We start from the raw sequence: 22240 nt of genomic DNA on the forward strand, positions 1-22240 counted from the left end.
CACAGTGACAGAAGTATCTCATGGGTAACACTTTGAGAGAAAAAGTTGCCACCCCTCGAGCAGGAGGAAACAAGCAAAGACGTAGAGCTAATTGAAGTGCAAGGCATGGAAAGGCCTGTAGTGTCACCAGTGACCACGGGCTCACCATTTGGGTGCTTCAGCCAGTAGATCAGCCCAAGTCCTTTCGGTCTGAGCGAATAGTTCTTACTACTTGCAGCAAGTAAGGAGATAAGGAGATAGTTCCCAAACCTCTGTTTCCCAATGGGGATAGTACAGGAAGCTTTTTTTCAGTATGCCACTGGGGCGGGGGAGGGAGGACAGGGGTAGAAAGCTTGCATATGCATTAGGGAATTTATACATGCTCTATTATTTCAGCATCTGGGTCAAATGCTCATGCTTAGCATGTGGGCATGCTAGTGCATATATCATTTGTTCAAAAAAGTAGCAGGAAGTCCTTCCCATAGGAGATCTTAATTGTGTGAGCTAAAGGTAACTTTGGGACAACTCAGGGGTACTTCTGCACAGGTCCTCAGCTCCTAAGCGGCTCAGACTGGCTCACAGAAGGGGCTCTGAGGCTAACCACCTAGTTAGGGACTTTCAGTTGGAACACCTAACTTGGTGTCTTCCTGGTGGGAACTGCTGGTTTTGCAAAATAAAAGCCATTCCTTCCCTGCTTTTGTGCCTTTCCCCTCTTACCTTCTGCTGACACCTTTCAGCCCATTGATTTGAGTACTTTCCCATGGCATCCTAGCTAACAGTAGTCTGTTTTTTTGAGTGTTGGAAATACTGCAAACAGGAATCATCAGTTGAAGTCATGGGAACACACTGCCACTGCAGAGTGAAGAAAGCTTTGCTGGGTAAGGCTGGCAGGAATAAGCAGAGAGAAAGGAGCATGTGACTTCTCCCTCTTTCTATCTTCCCTTCTCCCTTTGCTGCCTTCTAAAGACAGTGTAACAGGAGCCACTGGCAGAGTAGTCATGTAATTTTCAAAGTTTCTGTACCAGCCAAGTATATAAATGTGGGTTTGAATTTGAGACATGACAGTACAACAAAAAGCACAAGGTTGATGAGAGATCACCAGAAATGTGCTAAAACATGATTCTCAACTCCCTGTGATTGAAATCATTTGGGAGTCTTGTGAAAATACAGATGCCATGTTCCAGCCCCCAGGGTTTCTAATTTATTCTGGTTAGGTAGTGTTTTTACTAGGGATGTTTTTACTGGCATGTGCGGGTTAGCTAGTATTTCGGGTGATTCTAGTTTAGATCCACTTTGAGAAGGAATTGGTGTTTCATAGGAACTTCAAGACTGGATGTTGGCATGAGGTAAACTATTTCACACTTGATTTTTTTTTTTTTTTTATCATTCTAACTTTAAAGTCAAAACTTAAGCAATCCAAGTTTTATTGGTGATACTCAACTTATAAATAAGGAGATCTTAAGTGAAATATTAATGTTGTTCCTTTGTTGCTTGTGATACAATGTAGTCATCAGTGGTTTTGAAATCAGAGACTCTAATCCACAATTTGGAAATATTAGTGGTGGTTTATAGCAGCTGTTCGGGTTGCATTTTGCATTTAGACAGAGCTGTCTCAGATTGTTAGTTATATGTAGGGACAAGGAATGTTTAAATTGGTTAAGCTCATATTTTTACCTTCCATTTTTCTTTGGCCTATATAAGGAGAAAAGGGGAGGTCCTTAGATGGAGAACAAATCCTACAAATTTACAATTCCTCTGATTATTAAAGATTACCAGAGAGAGTTCAAAGGAGCTCATTTGGCAGCCTGGGACTCATCAGTGGGCTCCAGGTTATACAGTGATTCTGTCAGAAGCCCCATCAGCATTTGCAGTGGTAGTGGGGTTCTGAATTGGTAGAGAACCCAAAGAAAACTGTATAGGTATTGCTGGAACTTTTCTCATCACATGCTAGACATCTCTGAACATTACTCAAATATCTAATTAAGTCATGGTGTTCAAATTCATATAGACATCACCCTCACAAGAATATTTTTAATTCACTTTAATATTATTATAAGGTTTCCATAACTGTTTTTGCTTACTTACTAATTTAATCAGTGTTCTTCTCTAGCAACTATAAGCCAAGAGAATTTTTCCCTCTGGTCCTGGTTCAGTTACTCCATAAAATCTCATATGTTTTGGGGCACCTGGGTGGCTCAGTGGGTTAAAGCCTCTGTCGTCAGCTCGGGTCATGATCCCAGGGTCCTGGGATTGAGCCCCACATTGGGCTCTCTGCTTGGCAGTGAGCCTGCTTCCTCCTCTCTCTCTGCCTACTTGTGATCTCTGTCAAATAAATAAATAAATAAATCTTTAAAAAAAATCTCATATGTTTTCCATTGAATACCATCCGTACTTCTTATTATACTTAGTGTGAAGTACTGTTCTTTTTTTTTTTTTTTTAAGATTGTATTTATATATTTGACAGACAGAGATCACAAGTAGTCAGAGAGGCAGGCAGAGAGGGAGGGGGAAGCAGGCTCCTTGCTGAGCAGAAAGCCCTATGTGCTCCATCCCAGAACCCTGGGATCATGACCTGAGCCGAAGGCAGAGGCTTAACCCACTGAGCCACCCAGGCACCCCTGATACTCTTCTTAGCATGAAATAAAGACTAAGAAAATACCATCTTTTAAGCAGAAGTCCATAAATAAGATCTAGGATAAGGATGGAGCTTGGAATCACTACAATGGCATCAGGGCTGCTTAAAAATCCATCTTTTACCAGTAAGCATTTATTCTGTAGCAATGTCCTTGGGTCAGGTGGATAGTGATCAAAAATCCTTTAAAAAAAATAGCCTGTGTAGCCTGTGTTTTCCTTCAAGGACAGGAAGATTATTCTTCATTAAGAAGAATCTAATATGAAGGATCAGTTGGGAAGTTAAAAATAAGAAGCATGGGTAAATTACTTAAATGCCATTTATGAGTGAGATAGAGTCAATGGCATATTTTAGAAAGAACATGGACTAGTGATTTAGAACAGAAGTTTAAATCTCAGCCCTTTAAACTTGGAAAATCATGTAAGGTCTCGTATTTGAACACACATGTGGCTGTGGGTGTAAGGTACTGACTGCCAACTCTAGTAAATATTGGGTGCTCAAAACTGTTAACCAGAGTGGCAGTGTTGATGAAAACGATGATGATGTAAAGTTAAAGAACTGGAGAGAGACCACAGAACCATCAGACTATTCCTGAACTATTCTGTCCTCAAAACTCGAAGTCAAGACCAGTATGATCTAACAAAATTTGTTACCAAATTTCCACTTTGAATTTTGAGCCCATTTAATACTGCCGTGGTATGCATCCCTGCCATTCTTGTTTATCACATAAAATGAAGTTCTTTCTGTAATCTGTCTTTTCATGAACTTTCATTGTTATCTTTCTTTAAGCTTTCTTTTACTATCCTCATAATATTCCCTCCAATAATTCATATACCTTCTCGAATGGTTACTCATTACAGATAAATTCAACACATATCATCAGTCTTTTTCAGAATGCTCACTCCATTTCTTAGTACCTCCCAATTATATAAAACCTAGTTTGTGGGGCGCCTGGGTGGCTCAGTGGGTTAAAGCCTCTGCCTTCGGCTCAGGTCATGATCTCAGGGGCTCAGGTCATGATCGAGCCCCACATTGGGCTCTCTGCTCAGCAGGGAGCCTGCTTCCTCCTCTTTCTCTCTCTGCCTGCCTCTCTGCCTACTTGTGATCTCTGTCAAATAAATAAAATCTTAAAAAAAAAAAAGCAGCCTAGTTTGTTTTTAAATAACCAGAAGGAAAATAAAAAACCAATGCAGTTTTTTTTGAAGTACAGAAAGGGGGTAGAATTGAGCATTCTTTATATAGAAGACTTCAAGTTCTACTGTAAATGACTTGAACTATATGTCATATGTGATGTTTTAGAATACCTTGGCAACACAAAGTGACTCTGTTACCGTACAGGTTGATTACTTAGGGAGCATAAGAAGATTGGCAAAGATTTGGAAAAATTATTCTGTGAAATTAAAGAGAACATTGACATAGGAGAAATTAAGGGATATCAGTATGTTGAGTAAACTACTGAGAGTAACGTACACAAATATGTGGTAAACAAAGCCTTCCAACACAGGAGACATTTCAGGTGATCTCCAGGTTTCTAATCAACAATTTCCCTGAGATTCTGCTTCTTAAAGATGTGATTTCTTTATCACACTTTCTCATACATGAATGGAAATATTATAGGCAAATTGTGGTGGAGCCTCTCTAGGGGGAAAAAAAAAGAAAACGGGGTCTCTTGATTGCTAAGAGGATTAGCTTATCTATAATCATGAGATGGATAACTCAAATGGGGATATACCACGTAAGGCCTAGAAATCCAAAAGAAATATTAAGATTCCAGGTCCCTGGAAAAGAACAAGAAATGCATACTTTTCTATTAGAGAAATAATAATGAGTAAGTTTTGATAGTCTTCCTTTCCACAAATAATTTCTAGGAAAATGTTATTTGAAATATCTTTGATTTCGAATTCTATTGATTCTTATTAGCAAGATAGTTTAACATTTAGCTATCATTTGGGATCCCTAGTATATAAAATGGGGCTTATATGTTCTGAGGTCTTTGGGGTCAAATATAGCATTACCCAAACAAATCAGCTAGAAATATGTTCTAAGCCAAATGATAATCAGTTCCTACTTAGAATATAGAAAAGTATCCCTTTATCCCCTAAGCCATACATTTAAATGTATTAATATGTTAGCACCTTTTTTGTATAGCCTGAATGATATTCATACAGAGGGGGTAATTCCCTTAAATGAGCATTTTACAAGACAATTTTAAGTTTAAAAGGTAACAGCAATTTCATGGAAAATTGCTCTCCAAAATACACAGAGAGCCAACAATAATATATTACAAGTGCGCAAATTACCCAAGTTGTCTCCAGTTGCCTTTTAGATACATTTAAAAGAGGCATTTGTTTGCTTGCAATATTAAATGTTCTATTAAATTAGCTGACACTTAAACATCATCTTCAGTTCACAATGGATTCCGGAAGCACTGATAGAGAATTTTGGAGATTATTTCCAATTACCAGATGAGAAAAACAATAAAGAAATGCTGAACTTTTTTTTTTCCCAAGAAGAAAATTGATGTTAAAAAAAAATAAAATGATCTTCATTAGCCATATTATCTGGGAAGTCTGACTTTGGAGCTTTTCATTATTTTTTCTGTTTCTCTCTTAGCACCAGTTCCTATCATACATATGGGGAATATTAGGTTCCCTGGTCTAAAATAACAAATAAAATCTGTCATGTCTGTGGGAGCTCAAGCATGTGAATACTTATGTAGAAGGTGGTCTTCTGAGAATAAGGTGTTTAAAAACTTACTCATCTATTCACACTGTCAGACTAAGAGACCCAGAAAGAGCAGGAAGGTCAATCCTTTTCTTTTAATAAATATAAACATTGGTTTTCCTAAGAGGATTCCCATGTTTGTAAAATGGACTGTGAATAAAGAGTTATACTCCTATAAGAATTCCCTGGGAGAATTCATCCCAGGAGAGATATGCTCTTCTTCTATTAGCAATGGACAGCCATATAGTGTTGGTAGGGAAGTAAATTGTTACTAACTTTCAGTATATCACATTGCCAATTTATATCAAAGCCATAAAAGAATGTGTTTAACCACAATTTTAAATGTTTTAAAAAGTCTTAAAATAAAAATAGTTTTTAGTTCGAAAATACCACTTCAGGTAAATTATCCAAAAAGATTAATAGTAGACTTTTTACAAATTCATGCATAAAGATATTTACTGCAGTATATTTTATATGAGCAAAATAGGGCAAACCAAAATAGTCACCAAATGGTGACTTGCTAAATGTATTATAAGATATATATAAAACTTATTTTATTAAATATATAATTCTAGTATAGAGATACAGTTATAGACACACAAAGTTCTTTCACTACATTCTTGGTTGAAGGAAGCAGTTAAAAAAACAATATACATAATATGACCACATTTCATAAAAATAAATTATCATAGATAAAATGCTGTAAGATTAACAGCAAAAAAAAATGGTATTAAATCTGGATTTTGAGATTGCAGACAATAAGTATTTATATTGTCTTCACTATCTAGTTTGACTGCAATAAAATAATGTCACTGGCATTAAGTCAGTTTCAGTAATGTTAGAAGTAAATAGTGTCAGAACAAAAAGTACCAGAGAGTGTTGAAAACAAAACCAGCACCTTCTTCTCTCACCTCAGGAAAAGAAAACATTGTCAACCAGGGTCAGGACATCAAGCAAATAATGTTGGGATTTTGCTGCAGTTGGGAAAGGAGTAGAGGGTGGTTTCACAGAAGTCACAAATGTGTATCTGAAGGAAGAACAGAAAACCTTGTGAAGGGGCGCCTGGGTGGCTCAGTTTGTTAAGCATCTGTCTTCAGCTCGGGTCATGATCCTGGAGTCCCTGCATCAAGCCAGGAGTAGGACTCACTGTTCAGTGAGGAGTCTGTTTCTCCCTCTCCTTCTGCCTACTCCCTGTCCTGCTCTCTCACTTACTCATCTCTCTCTCAAATAAATAAATAAAGTCTTTAAAAAAGAAAGAAAGAAAGAAAGAAAGAAAGAAACACTTGTGAAGCCCACATTCCCACTAAAATACTGAAATTCGATCAGATTATAGAATACACTCCTTCCCTCACCCACTTCCATCCCCCCAAGAGGGCTTCTGAATGATAACAGTTGATTATAACTGAAAGTACCACAAAGTACCAACTTGTTCAGAGCAGATGCACCTATAGAAGCCCTAAGTCAAAAAGGGGAGGTGAACACAAGGACACCAGAGGGATTTGAAGTCTTTGGCACCAATAGCTATAACAAATATTAATAAACACAGCTCAGCTCTCAGCCAGATGCATATAAATTCTCTATTAACAGCCTATTAACATTTTTTGCTGATACAGTATGTCTGAATTTTAGCAAAAAAATTCAAGGCATGGGGTGCCTGGCTCCCTCAGTCCAAAGAGCATGTGACTCTTGATCTCGGGGTTGTAAGTTTGAGACCCACATTGGGTGTAGAGATTACTTAAAAATAAAATTGTAAAAAAAAAAAAAGAAAGAAAGAAAGAAAAAGAAAATCCAAGGCATGAAAAAAGACCAGAAAAAAGAAAGTCTGAAGAGACATCTACCAGGACAAGACTTTTATAAATATGATCCAATTGTTGGATTTCTCAGCCATAGACTTGAAAATAACTATAACTAATATGTTAAGGGCTCTATTCACAAAAGTAGACAACATATAAAACTAGATAAGTGATAATATCATGTAGCAGAGTTATGGAAATTATGAGAAAGAATCAAAGGGTAAGGTTAGAAAACTGCTCTTTGAGTTAAATAATAGGAAAATAAACAACCCAATTAAGAAGTTGATAAGATATCCAAACATTTTACCAAAGAAGATATACATATGGCAAATAAGTATGTGAAAAGCTCAACATCATTTTTCATAGGGAAATTAAATGTAAATTATAACAACAATGAACTATAATGACAAATCTGTGAGATTGCCTAAAAATAAAGAAATTAATAAAACTGACAATACCAGTTGCTGTCAAGGATGCAGAGTGATAGGAAATCTCGTTCATTGCTCCTTCCATGGGGAATGGTATAGTCGCTTTGGGAGAGAGTTTGACAGTTCCCTATAGTCTCTATCTAATGTGGCAATCATACTGCAAAGATATTTATCTAATCGATTTGGAAATTTATGTACACACAAAAACCTTCATGAAAGTAATGGTTATGACCGCTTTATTCCTTTTCACCCTAAAATTGAAGTAACGAAGATATCCTTCAGTAAGTAAATGGATAAGCAGTGGTATAGGCATACATACAGCAGAGTACTATTCATTGATAAAAATGAATGAACTGGGGTGCCTGGGTGGTTCGTTTGGTTAAACCTCCAACTCTTGGTTTTGGCTCAGGCTTAGGTGGTGATCTCAGAGTTGTGAGATCAAGCCAGAGTCTGGCTCCACACTTAGTGGGGAGTCTGCTTCTCCTCTCCCACTCACCCTGCACCTCTTCCGGGTTGCTAGTCTGTCTGTCTCTCTCTGTCTCAAATAAATAAATAAATATTTAAAAAATACGAATGCACTACAACATGGGCAAATTTGAAATGCATATTGCAAAGTGAAACAAACCAAATGGAAAATGCTACAGACTGTATGATTCCATTTACACGACATTATAGAAAAGGCAAAAAGAAAAAAGAAAAGAAAAGAAACAAAACCAGTTTTTGGCAGTTTGGGGAGGGGAAAACAGTTGAATAGGTAAAATACAGGGATTTCTTTTTAGAGGAGAGATTTTACTAAATGTAGGTTAGTATACACACATATATATCCAGATGATGTCCACTGAGAAAGCCTAGAAGCAAAGGCATCCCAGTACCAGTGAAAAGATCCAGTACCCAAGACCTGGTTTCTAATTCCATTCTCTAAACAAACAAACAAGATCTTCTTGGCAAAATGGCTAATTCTGTGGCTGGGGCAAGGAATGTTTAAGATAGACTGGAGCCATTTCTAGTTCAAAGAGATAAGTGCTCAAAAAAGAACCATTAGAACAACAAAGTAAATAATATACAAATAACAACAAAAATGTGGTATTAGACTGTAACTCATTTAATAAAATAAATATTCATCCTTCCATAATAATTTAAATAAATGACAAAATAAGTTTAAAAAAACAAACAAACAAGTAAATGGTCTTAAGTCATGACTTTCAAAGAGTGCAATATGGAAAGGGGGGAACATTGTAAAGTCTGGAATAACCTATTAAACACTGTCTCTGACAGGTGATGGAGATCAACGTTAACAATGATGAGTCATGTTGATCACATGTACCTTTGAGTGTTGTAAAGATAATTGTCTTTTACATTTGTGGTCTTTTTCCTAAGAACCGTAACTTCAGTCTAATCATGAGAAAAACATTAACAAAATCTTATGGAGAGACATTTTACAAACCACCTAACCACTACACCTCAAAATTGCCAAAGTCATCAGAAAAAAATGAGAGAAGTTATTCTAGGGTAGAGCAGCCTAAGGAGACATGATGACCAAATACAATGTGGTTTTATGGATGGGATCCTGAAACAGCGAACGGAACGTTGTGGTGTAACTAAGGAAATTCAAAATGAACTATATTTAGATAATATATCAATAGTGTTTCATTAATTTTAACCAATGTATCATATGGATGTAACATGTCAACAATAAGGGAACTGGATATGAGGTACATTGAAATTGTCTGCATTATTTTTGTAGTTTTTCTGTAAAATGAATCCTATTCTTTAAAAAGCCCATTTTAAAAAGGTAAAAAAAGCACAATATTCCAAAAGAATTCAAGATATTCCTAAAAAAATTCCACAATCGGATTTCCTTCATTATTTATTGCCTTAAAATTTACAATTATGTTTTGTTCTAGGAACAGTGATTATTTTCATGACCTGCTTCCTGGAAATCCTGAGCTTAAGGCTTGTCACACAGTCTATTAGGTGGTTGCTTGTGCTGGCTAGTGTAATAGTAGCTAGTCATAGCTGGGAAGTATGCATCCTAGAGTCTATTCCTTGAGGCCTCATTTGCTGAGAATATCTGATGCAGTCCTTTTCATTGAGACCATAAGGCTGACTGTCTTTGATATTTCTTCCAAAAGATGCTATTTTTTGCCAAAGGCCCTAGCTGTGACCTACAGCAAACTTGAAGGGAGAGCAGAAACCATCCATTGATTCCAGCTCAGACTGTCTCAGGTCATTTTATCACAGAAACTGAAATAATAAGAATGGGAGAAAGTTGAATCCCTTTTTGGGGATTATAGTACATCAGGGCATAAACCTACCCTTAATTATTTCACAAGGACTCAGTCAGTGATTTCCCTGTAGAAAAGAATGAATTCCAGACAGCGAAAGCCCGAGACAAATTTTTTGGCTTTACGATCTGTCTTACAAGGGCGTGTATAACTAGAAATAAAGTCCTTTTTATATTAAAAAAAATTGCAGTTGAGAGAAAATAAATTTAGCTTTCACCTCCATCTCCATTCTTACTGTTTCACTTCACCTCATCTTCTTATTCCCAGAGATAGATACTTTTCTTTGTTGTTTATGGACTTTTGAGTGTTTGTATAAATATAAACAAACATGAATAGGTGTTTTCCTATTTCTTTCACAAAGATAGAATAAGAACGTAGGCTTCGCCACCTGGCTTTTGTGACTTATGCTGACGCCTCAAGAGCTCAGTGCAAGGCAGAGGTCTGCTAGTTCCCACTGCTAGTGCCTCTCCGGAAATGGGGCTCAGTTACTCCCTGTCCTTGCTTCTTTAGAGTGTCTTCCATGTCTTCCCTTTTTCCATGCCTGCTATAAACTTTCTGTCTCCTGGTACCCCCTCTTCATATTTCTAGACACAGGCATTTCAGTTATTTTAAAGAATTGCTTATCAACTTAAGTTTGAAGGGACCCTTTACACCCAGCCACCTCATAAACACAGAGTTCCCATCTCTTCAAATCAGCCATAGTCAGACGATGGGGGGCATTGGAAGCAGCTTGGTCATTCCTACAAAAACGGAATCAGCCAGGGATGCTCCCTGATGGAGGTTTTAGGAGAGGCTGTTTCCATCAGAAGGGTGGTGAGCACGAGAGAAAACTGATTGGCCAGACTTTGTACATGGCTTCGTTGTCTCTTATCTTCTGTTACCTGTAAAATAAAAGTCAGATGATTAACATGACATTTTAGGACTGGCTTATTCTAGCTTACTCATTTCTCTGAGAACTGTGTGCTACCCAGAGCAGTATAATAAATTCCATTCTCTGAATATATTCAGCTTTTCTCATATTTTCCCCTAGCTTTCCCTTCTGTGTGAAATAACATAAAATATCCTTCCATCTTCTGAATCAATATTATTATTTCATATGCAAACACAAATTTTTTATTTTATTTTTATTTTTATTTTTTTTTTATTTTTATTTCTGCTTAGTATATCCTGGGAGAAATTATAAGAATGATAAAATGAATGTAAAGAACAAAATATATATAAAGGGCTAACTGGTTCAGTGAACTCATGAGAGCTTTTAAGTACTGCCGATCACTTGTTCCTCCCACAGATACTGCTGAGAACAGTGTAGGAAATAAATTAAGTATATACCTGTAATGACTTGCCTGTTTTTATTTTTTTCCCCCCGTTGGTATTGTTATCTTGAAGAAACCATAGAATGGGTAGGGATAGAAATTAATTACCATATTGCCCTGAGTAGTTTAGTTAAGTCTTTTGTCAGCTACCTAAATTTGCTCTCCCTGCCCTTAATAATTTTTTCAAAGTTTTTGTTTTTATTGATTTATTTGACAGAGAGAGATCACAAGTAGGCAGAGAGAGAGAGAGGAGGAAGCAGGCTCCCCGCCAAGCAGAGAGCCCAATGCGGGACTTGATCCCAGGACCCTGAGATCATGACCTGAGCTGAAGGCAGAGGCTTAACTCACTGAGCCAACCAGGTGCCCTGCCCTTAATATTTTTCAGGAGGTTTGAAAACAAAAGGAAGAAAGAATAGAAAAGGAAGTCAATAAAGTATGTGGGAAAGTATTATTTTCTCTTTTTTTAAGTACAAAAGGGACAGATATTTATGCAAAGAAGTCACCAGAACCAACTCTATTCAGGAATGACACCCATTTAGAAATGACTGCAGCTTCCTAGTTCCACCTTGAGAACCAATTTCCAAGTTCACTTTGCAGTTGCTGAACACAAAATTGCTTCATTTCTCAAGGAACTAAAAATGACTTCCATATCCTTTAGTTATACAGCCTACAAATCTGTTACTTTGAATCTATTCAATTTCTACTGATAGGTCCAGGTTTAAAATTTCAAAGAAATTTAATTAGAAACGCGTTTAGGGATGATACAATCCAACTTCCAAGGAAGAAAAATATTTAAAATAATAGGATTAATATGTCAAAATCCCTACCAAAGGAAGAATTAATTTTCAGCATTTACTGAACTACATGGACATATCTGATGTACCATGTTTGGTCAATACTTCGAACATATCAATGTTATTTGCAGAATAAAGGTAATTTCTTCTTTATCCTTTTAGGTATATTTTTCCCAATGGTGAGCTCGTTGGTTTCTTAAAAAATGTTCAGTTTTTGATTGCCGCTTTTATATATAAAGGTGCTAAGACAACTTCCCCCCCCGGGGGGGAAATTTGTAAAGCATCTATGTCAATGAGTATAATGAAAGACTTTTTCGGACTTTGAGCATACAAGGCAATGAGGACTAGCTCTGATATGACAACAGTTTCCATTGAAGCATACACTTTTATGTTTGATTTTGTAGAAGTATTAAATACCTTCTACTTACTATGAATTGTGACAAGTAGCTTTATAAAGATAAGAGATGAATACTTGATTTTGATGCTTGAATTTTTCATCTCTATCATTTTCCTCAACTGCCTGAAGAAGATAGGAAGAGAAGAGATTCCTTTATTCTTCCCAATAACTAAAACTAAAGCAGGAATAATGTTTTTGTAGTCTACAATGTCATGTATGAATTATTTCCCCATGAACAAGGCTCTTGAGATATATGTAAAAAACTAATTTGAATTGCCACTTTTATGTGCTTGGTGCTGGAATTCAATAAGAGATTATTTGGATTTGCAGTATGTTAGTTACAAATCTGAGTTGAGCATCTATAATGATACTCATTTTTAAAAATTATTTTCAAAGATGTTTATATTCCTTGTTTTAATTAGCTCCCGTTCAGATGAGTAACATATTAAGGTGTATTTTCAGTCCTTTGGTCTTAATGTATTTTTCAGTGGTTTATTATTCTCTGAGAGCTTGACTTAAAAAAAAAGTATTGATGCAGAAATGGAGAAAGCGATTTTTGAACAGGAGACACTGCCAGGGAATATAGCCCATAACTTCCTATGTAGTACTCTTTTTGAATAGATAAATTACAAAACCTCTGGAATGGAGCTCCAGGGAGGGAAAAGAATCCTTCCCTGAATTCTTCATTCTATGAAGATAATGCCAAAAAAAGTGTACAGGTTACACTGTTCACTTAGAGTCAGCCACGAAACTTTACTTAATCCCCCTTTTTTAATGCATTTTATGCCAAATTATATATTAGGTTGTTAATATGTTATCTTACTTATTCCTCAAGTAGTAGAATGATTATTCTTCAATTTGTAGGATTACTACAAAGCAGGTAACCATTTCATTTCACATCCTACAGAAAAATAAATTATCTGTGATAAGCAGTGAAATGTGTCTAAGATTACTTCCACCTACTTTTTTTCCCCTAAACATATCAATATAATTCATTAGAGACTCCTTCTTGTATCATGTGAGTGGAGGAAGGATAGGAGGGGGAACGCCTTTGGATAAAATAAGGCATTCTGTCCCAGGAACAGGGTCCTGAGACAGGGTCTGACAGAAAAGCAACCCTGTGAATCTGTAAACTAATTAATAATTTGAAATTTATTTTGTGTACAAAATAGAAACATTAAAATATTTAAATAAGAGGTTGATACTATTTAAAAAGCAAATGAAAGGTAACAAAACAATGGAAGAAAGATTGTTCTTTCTAGACTACTGCTCCCAGTAGTCTTAGATATGAAAAAAAAAACTCCATTTTTAGTATGTAAATTCCATCTACATACTAATGACTCCAAGACATATTTTTTCATATCTAAGCAGGTTATAAAGGTGAAGTAATATTGAGGAAGTGATATTGCAGAACTCTTGTTATGGAAATATAAAGAAAGGGAAAATATAGCCAGTCATACCTGACAACTTTGCAGCTTCCTATGGATCACTTAACAGCTATTATAAATGTATTTTGTATAAATTAAATACAAAATTTTACTTCAAAATGTCCTCCAAATGATATTTTGTGAATGACATCACAGTCTCAAGCTACCAGAACTGAAACCTAGATTTTGTCTTTGATTGAGTCACCAAAGCTATCTTTTTTTTTAAATTTTACCCCTCAATTATTTCCCATTTTCCTTTTTTCCTACCAACAGCTCAAAACATGGGATAATCACTGCACTCTTGCCAATTTCATGGCTTCCCAGCTAGCCTGTCTCCTTGCCCATTCCAATCTACACCCCATAGTCTTTTTGCTATAACATCTATAACCCCTCTTTCTTTGGTCCTTCCTTTTCCTTAAAATTGCAGTGGCAACATGACATAGAGGGAAAAAAATTTCTTAATGTTTTCAGCAAAATGTAATCTAATCATGAAAAAAGTCACTAGATCTGACTACCAATTTTCAGGAAACTCAAGGAATAGATCAGCCTGTAATATGTGTGTGTGCGTGCTCACACACACATATATACACACATACTCACTGAGATGCAGTCAGCTAAGCCCAGGCTCTGAGAAATTCTACAGACAAATGATTAATTTTATTCAACAATTCCATTGCATAGATGAGAGTGAGTGAGTGAGAGAGAAAAGAGAGACTGTGACTAAAGGGAGAAACCATAAATTAAATACCTGTAATAAATATATTCAGCCAAGTGCCGTGAAGAGACCTCATTTGGGTTTTAGTTCAAGCAAATAAACTTAAAATATGTGAGGTAATCTGAACACAGACTGGATATTTATTGATATTCAGAATGTATTGTTATTTGTATTAGGGGTCCTGTTTAAATATTTATGGCAGAAATCAGAAGATGTCTAAAGATACATAAAATGTGCATCAAACTAATCTAGCAGAGGAAGGGCATCTGTCTGAATCTAGATGAATGGTTTTCAGTCATTTTATGCATTAAAATTACTTGCAAGATGATTGCCAGTTTCCATTTCTAGAGTTCATGATTGAGTATGTCTAGGATGGAGCCTGAAGATTTGCATTTCTTTTTTTTTTTTTAATGTATATTTATTTATTTATTTATTTATTTTTAAAAATATTTTTATGTATTTGACAGACAGAGATCACAAGTGGGCAGAGAGGCAGGCAGAGAGAGAGGAGGAAGCAGACTTCCTGTGGAGCAGAGAGCCCGATATGGGGCTCGATCCCAGGACCCTGAGATCATGACCTGAGCCGAAGGCAGAGGCTTTAGCCCACTGAGCCACCCAGGCGCCCCTATTTATTTATTTTAGAGAGAGAGTGTGTGTATGCACACAAGCAGGGGGAGGGGCGGAAGGAGAGGGAGAGAATCTCAAGCAGGCTCTGACTTCCTGCTGAGCACAGAGCCTGATGCCGGGCTGGATCTCACCACCCTGAGATTATGACCTGAGCAGAAATCCCTAGTTGGCCGCTTAACTAACTGACTAAGCCACCCAGGTGCCCCAAGATTTGCCTTTCTCACAAGTTCTTGGGTGATGCTGATATTGCTGGCACAGGCACCACATTTTGAGAATCATTGGACAGATGAAATAATATTGCCCATGAGTTGGTGGTTATTGAGGCCAGGAGGTAGGTGTAGGAGGCTTCACTAAGTCTTTCTTTCTACTTTTGTATGTGTTGGGTATTTTTTAATGTTTTGAAAAGCCAAAAAATATCCAAAAGGTATTTATCATATTAGAAGTCCGTATACTATCTGAGAAAGAGGATGGTGATTGGGAGGGGCACTGTAGAGACTTTTGGATGCCTTTATGTATTTCTTGACCTGGGAAAAGTTTATATGGTATGTTCGCCTTGTGATAATTCACTGTGTTGTGTTATCATGTTATCCTTTAATGAAATGTCTTTTTAAAAAAAGAAATCCTATAGCATTTATCTCTATTATTTTTTCTGGCATGATATATTCATAGATATTTAGTAATAGTAAATAGTAATATATTTTGGAGATACAGAGATGAGGAAAATGAGCAAATTTCAAAAAAACTACAGCAAACATGGATGGATGGATGGATAGATAGATAGATACACTATGATTTTTTACTTACTGAGATTGAGTGCCCTTGAGAATTTTGGAGAGTGGTGGTTAACTGGGGAATATAATCCAAGTTTATTCCATCTTTAGAGCTGATAGCATCTCAGAGTACCCCCCTGCATCTGCAGCTTTCTTCGTGAATATGTAAAGGCATTTACATTTTTATAAGAAAACATTAACAATAAATATGTCAACCAGCATGGAATTTCTCCTTTCCCCTTCACAGCAAAGTAGTTCAAAGGTGTTCATTACACTTGTGCTCTCCCATACTTCTCCTTTCATCTCTTACAATCATCCCTGTAGTCTCACATCCCTATCATTCATTCCACTGGCGTTGTTCTTGTCAAAGATAATAAGGAGGCCATGTACCAATTCTAATGGTCATTTCTCAGTCTTCCTCTTATTTGAACTACGGCAGCCTTTAGTTCATTCTTTCCCTCCTTCCTGTAAATACTGACCCTCGGGACTCTCTTTGGTTCCCTCTTTTCTTATTAGACAGTCCATCTTAGGATCACGGGCTAATTTGTCTTTTTAATTTCTGAAATTTGGAGTGTGCGGACATGGAGACCCTGGATCTTTTATTGTCTCTTTGTTTTATTCTGGTGGTGTATTTGCCCCCATGACTTAAATTCCATCTACATACTAATGACTCCAAGACATATTTTTCCATGGTTTTTCTTTCTTTGGAGCTCTTGATTCATATATTCAGACACCTGCTATCAACATTTCTGATTAGATTCTTCAGAGGTAGTCCCAAATGCATCTTGTACAGAGCAAATTATGACTTTAAAAGAAAAATCTCAAAACTGTCCATCCCTCAATTTTCCACATTAGTAAATGATAGCACTCGCTTTCTTAAGTGTCAAGCCAGACACTTAGAATTTATCCTTGATTTCTCTCTTTTCAGCACCAAAATGCTGTAATCAATTTTATCAGAAAGTTTTAGTTTGATGAACGGAACAGAAATACAGAAAATGACCTAGGCACTCACACTGCATATCCAAGACAATGAGCTATATGGTAATGAAGATTCCTTTTTTTCTCCTAGGAGGAATGGACTTGTGTTTTCCTTTCCTAAACAGGATTGTGGTTTTCAGTAGCTCTCAAGGTGAATGTATGCTGGGCAGTTGGTATTCCCAAACACCCGTGAAAAGCTGGTGGGCAATATGGGCTACGTTGCATCCAGATCATTTGTTATCCTTTGTAAATTTCACCATTCAAGTCTGTCCCTGGATCCATGTCAAGTGACATTGTAGAATTTTTCCCTTACCCTTTAACATGGAGGTGGCTAATAACATATCACCATTTTGCCACCCAAATGGCAGCCATGAGGGGACCCTTCTTACAAAATGCTTATTAGTTCTGGTTCCAAAATATATTTCAAGTGTGTCTGTTCTGTCTCTACTGACAGCCTCGTGTGCCAAACTACTATCATCTTCTTCCTGCATAATTATAAGTATTGCTGGTTTTCTTACTTTCACTCTTATCTTTCTGAAATCTGTCCATCCCTCTAAACTGAGGGATTTTTTTTCAAAGTATAAAATCATTTTGTCACTCCTCTTTTAGAATCTCATTAATAGTGTCCTATTGTTCTTAAATAAATTCCAGACTTTCTACTGTGACTAAAAACAGCATCATTTCCCTCTGCCTGCATCTCCCAGTATCGTCTTAGCTCACCTTCCTCTCATGCTCTATATCTAGTTCTAGTTTTGAACAATTCTGATGATAAGTTAATTTCAACAAGTATTTATTGCTATGTAAAAAACTATCACAAACTCTATTAAACCTGAGGAATGTTTTGCTGTGAATTTGGGCAGAACTCAACAGGATGTTTCTTTTGCTCCATGTGGCATTAACTGAGGCTACTTGGTAGTTTTCAGCTGGTAGGTGGTCCTAGATAGAGGGTGTACAATGGCTTTACTCATTGTCTAGTGTCTAGACATGGTTGGCAGAAACGCACTGGGTTCCTCTTTCTCTTCATGTTGTTGTAGAGCCTCTCTACCTAGGCCTTCCTGTTAGGTAGTCTGGTATTTTACAAGGTAGCCCAGGGCTCCAGGAGAAAATGTCTCAAGAAGCAGGAAACGGAACATTCCAGTCTCATAGGCCTGGCCAATAGACTGGCTAGCATCATTTCTGCCAGATTCTATTGGTCAAAGTAATCACAGAATCCGCCCAGATTCAAGCATAGAGGGAAAAAATCCCATCTCTTACTGGGAATCGGGTTAAAGAATTTAGGCTGTCTTCCACACAGGACCTTGTGTTTCTTAGCCTAGAATTCTCTCACTAGACTGACCCATCACTTTCTTCAAACTTACCTAAATTATCAGTGCCTTAGATTAAAATTCTTCATTATACCTATCAAAAATAGAATCTTCCAAAACTAGTCATTATGATAATATTTATTGACTTCAGATTTCTGAGTACATTCCAAATTAATTTTGTTCTGTACTTGCATTAGTAACAGCCTCCTCTACTAAATGCAGTTGCTACAATAAACACAACTTTATCTTTCGTGCTAATTTTTTCTCTCACTCCTAGCAATTTAATACAAGGTGGGAACTCAATAGTTTTGTTTTGTTTTGTTTTGTTTTAATGATAAGGACAGTGAGCCCTAGAATGCGAATGATTTTCCTGAACGTAGATTATATAGTGCAGACTTAAGAGAGCACCTATCAAAGAAAACTATCTCTGGGCCAGGTAAACAGGCAAGACAGATTTTATTCAAAAATGTTGCAACAGGTCAGAGAAATTGACGTAACTCTGCTGAAACAAAAGGCCAAAGAGGTTTTAAGGAATGGGGTGAGCTAACGGAAGTGCACTGGAAGACACTGAGGCAGGTGGAGACTGGTCAGTCAGTGTGATTAGGCCATTTGTGTTTGCTAACTGACACTTGCTCAAAGTTAGGCTCCTACCTTCCCACAGAATCTGGGAGGTAGGAATCTACCTTTTTAAATGGTTATACTGCAAAGGGATGGATATCGGGTCCTTAAAAAAGACAAACTGTTGGTTTTAAAACTAGCAGGAGACTGAGAGTAGATTTCACCTCACAAAGGTAGAGAAACAATTTGCAATTACAGGTTTTCAACAGTTAATTCTCTAAGAAAAAGGAGAGCTATAATCAAGAAGAAACTTGTCTGAAGTTTAGTCACACTAATTTAGGAATCTTAAGACCTTTCTTAGTCTTCTAGCCCTTGTTATAGTTACAATCTAAATACCTATTTGGCAAGGTAAGGAGTTTAATACTATAAATACAAAAAATACATAAAACCATTTATTTATTGCATTGTTTTAATATGTATAATTGCCCAATGTGCATAATAAATGTATCATATACTAGTAAATAGATAAACATGGGCTGGAATAGGGTTGCCATCTACAAAAAGGAACATCATTCATGATGAGAAAGAGACTTGACAAAGACATGGTAAAGCACCTTAATACATTTTGAAAAGCTATTAAAATGTACTGTAGATTTCAAAATAATGCTACTTCTTTTCTCAGCCAGTGAAAAAGTTAATTGACGTAAATCAATGAGAGAAGATTTGTATACACAGAGAGATAGTTGGGCATTTTCATTAATTATGCTTTTGAAACTCTATTTCATGCTTAATTATAAGAAGGATCTATAGGATTTTTTTAAAGTAACAGAAATGCACAAATTCAGGGTGAGGAGATGGGGAGTATCAAGATTAGTAATAGCATACTATATGAACTTTTAAAGAGGATCTAAGTTAATCCAGTGATATCAAGCAAAAATTACCTTAAGAAATATTTTTATTCATTCACCCATTGAACAAATACTTATTTAACCACTATTGTATGGCAGGAACTATTCTAAGTTTTAGGAATAAAGTAGTGAATGAAATATTCAATGGTCTTACTCTTAATGGAGCTTATATTCTAGTTGGAGAACACAGATGGTAAGCAAACATAATGTATGAGGTGATAACAATGAAAAAAATTAAAGCCAGTGTCTAATATAATATCTGAAGAAAGAGTATAAAGAAATCAAGCAAAATAAAGGATAGATGGAAAGAGTATTCCAGTCAAAGGTTATGATCATGTGCACAGCACTTGAGATAAGGACAGTATGTAAACTTCATAGACTGGTGTGGTTGAGACCAAGATTGTAAGACAGGTGCAGAATATTACCATAGAAGTTGAAAAAGAAGGTAAGACTCATACCATTTCAAGCCTTGTAGGCCAGCGTAAGGATATTGTACTTAATCCTAATAGAACTGGAAGCTACTTAAGGGTTCCAAGATAGAAATAACATTAATTTTTAAAACATATTAATTTTGGGGTGCAGAGCCTACAATTTCATTTTAATGGAGAGGATAAAGAAGAGGGGGGTGATGGGGCAAGTATGTTTGTGGGTGAGATGGCAGAAAATAAGTTGCTATTCTCCAGAGTATCCATTCTGTTAGTAGTCTCCAAGAATTGTTTGATAAGGTGTGAAGGCTGGTCAGAAGGACATCGAAAGATTTATGGCACTTTTTCTTTTTAATAATTTACATTCTTGCTGTTTAATTTATAAATTTTGTAATGAGCTGGGAGTTAGATTAATTTATGTTTCCTCTTTTTTGAAAGAGTAACTAGCTTTCATCTGGGCATAAGTATGTTCCTTTGTGAGGATGCAACATTTCGAGCTGTAATGCCTTCTCTATCTAGATTGTCTTGCCTTAGAAATTGGAAGTGTACTATATAAACCTCCAAATAGGTGGCAAAATCAGAAATGCCACATTACTGATATTTGATATTTTTTGTATTTGTGATAGAGGCAGGGTTTCACACCTAATCTAATCTTAGGAAATAGACAATGTGGTAGATGTGTGTTTGCTTGTTAATAAATTTGTTAGTTTGTTGTTTATTTATTTATAGTTGTTCTGCCTGGGTGAGGGGTGATTTGAAAAAAACACCAGGTTTTGTTGAATGGGATCAAGAACAGAGAGAAGAAAAACAAACTTTCAGTAGTAAAGATTTGTCCTTCAAACAGGCGCTGACCCTTCTTTTCAAGCTGCCTGCTCACTCACATATCCAAACATGTGAGGAATCATTCATGGGACTTTTGATTTATATTTTGAAGGAAGAGGACATTTATCTCACAGCCTATCAACAGCATTAGTCCCTGCTGCAATTAACAGGATGAAAGACTGTCCTTGACAGTGGCTAAATTAATTTCTCTAATTTTACATCTCTCCTTTAGGAAGTTTTTAAATGAAAACCAACAAACGCATTGCAACTTCAGTATTTCCTAATAATGCACTACTTGATTTATAACATCAATAGAATCTTATGGAATTTATACTGCGATGTACAGGGCCCATTTACATGTTAAGAACCCATTTTTGGCATACATAAAAGCCATGGGATTTATTTTACAATGTGCAGGGCCATTTGTGATAAGAGTCAATTTACAATTGCTACAATTGCATTAGCAGTAAACATGCTACCCATGGCTATTGTTGGTCTTTAAACCTATTACTATTGGAAAAGTTTTTCAGTCTCTAGTCCCTGAGTACATCAAACTGGGTATTTCTTTTCTTTTCTTTTTTAATTATTACTAGACTTCATTTTTTAGTACAGTTTTAGGTTTATAGAGTAACTGGGTGGATAGTACACAGAATTCCATACATTCCCCAAATTACCCCCCAACTTTCCTCTATTGTTTACATCTTGCATTGGTAGGGTTTGTTAAAATTAGTAAACTAATGCATTCTTATTAACTATAGTCCGTAACATAAAGATCCACTCTATGTTGGGCACATGGGTGGCTCAGTTGGTTAACCATCTGACTCTTGATTCCAGCTCAGGTCATCATTGCAGGGCCCTAAGATGGAGCCCATGTTGGGCTTCATCCTCAGCAGGGAGTCTGCTTAGGCTTCTCTCTTTCCCTTTCCCTCTGCCTCTCAACCTCTTAAAAAAAAATGATTCACGCTTTATGGCATACAGCTCTATGGGCTTGACAAATGCATATTATCCTCCATTAAATTTTCAGGTAGTTTCTGTTCCCTAAAAACCTCGTTTTCACTTTTTCATCCTTTACCCCCACTCCCTGAATCACTAGCAACCACTGATCTTTTTACTGTCTTTATGGTTTTGTCTTTTCCAAAATGCGACATAGTCAAAATCATACAGTATGATTTCAGACTGGCTCCTTTCATTTAGAAATATGCATTTAGGGGTGCCTGGGTGGCTCAGTGGGTTAAGCTTCTGCCTTCGGCTCAGGTTGTGGTCTCAGGGTCCTGGGATCGAGCCCCACATCAGGCTCTCTGCTCAGCAGGGAGTCTGCTTCCTCCTCTCTCTCTGCCTGCCTCTCTGCCTACTTGTGACCC

General features: G+C 36.6%; 1 pseudogene; it reads right to left on the reverse strand.

Annotated features, from left to right (window-relative positions):
* Window positions 1-10581: 10581 nt before the first annotated feature.
* The window catches only part of LOC111147998, an 83919-nt pseudogene continuing 72260 nt past the window's right edge, over window positions 10582-22240 (reverse strand).

The sequence above is a fragment of the Enhydra lutris genome, unplaced genomic scaffold (genome assembly GCF_002288905.1).
Source record: "Enhydra lutris kenyoni isolate GAN:26980312 unplaced genomic scaffold, ASM228890v2 scaffoldscaffold18, whole genome shotgun sequence".
In the NCBI taxonomy this organism is placed as follows: Eukaryota; Metazoa; Chordata; class Mammalia; order Carnivora; family Mustelidae; genus Enhydra; species Enhydra lutris.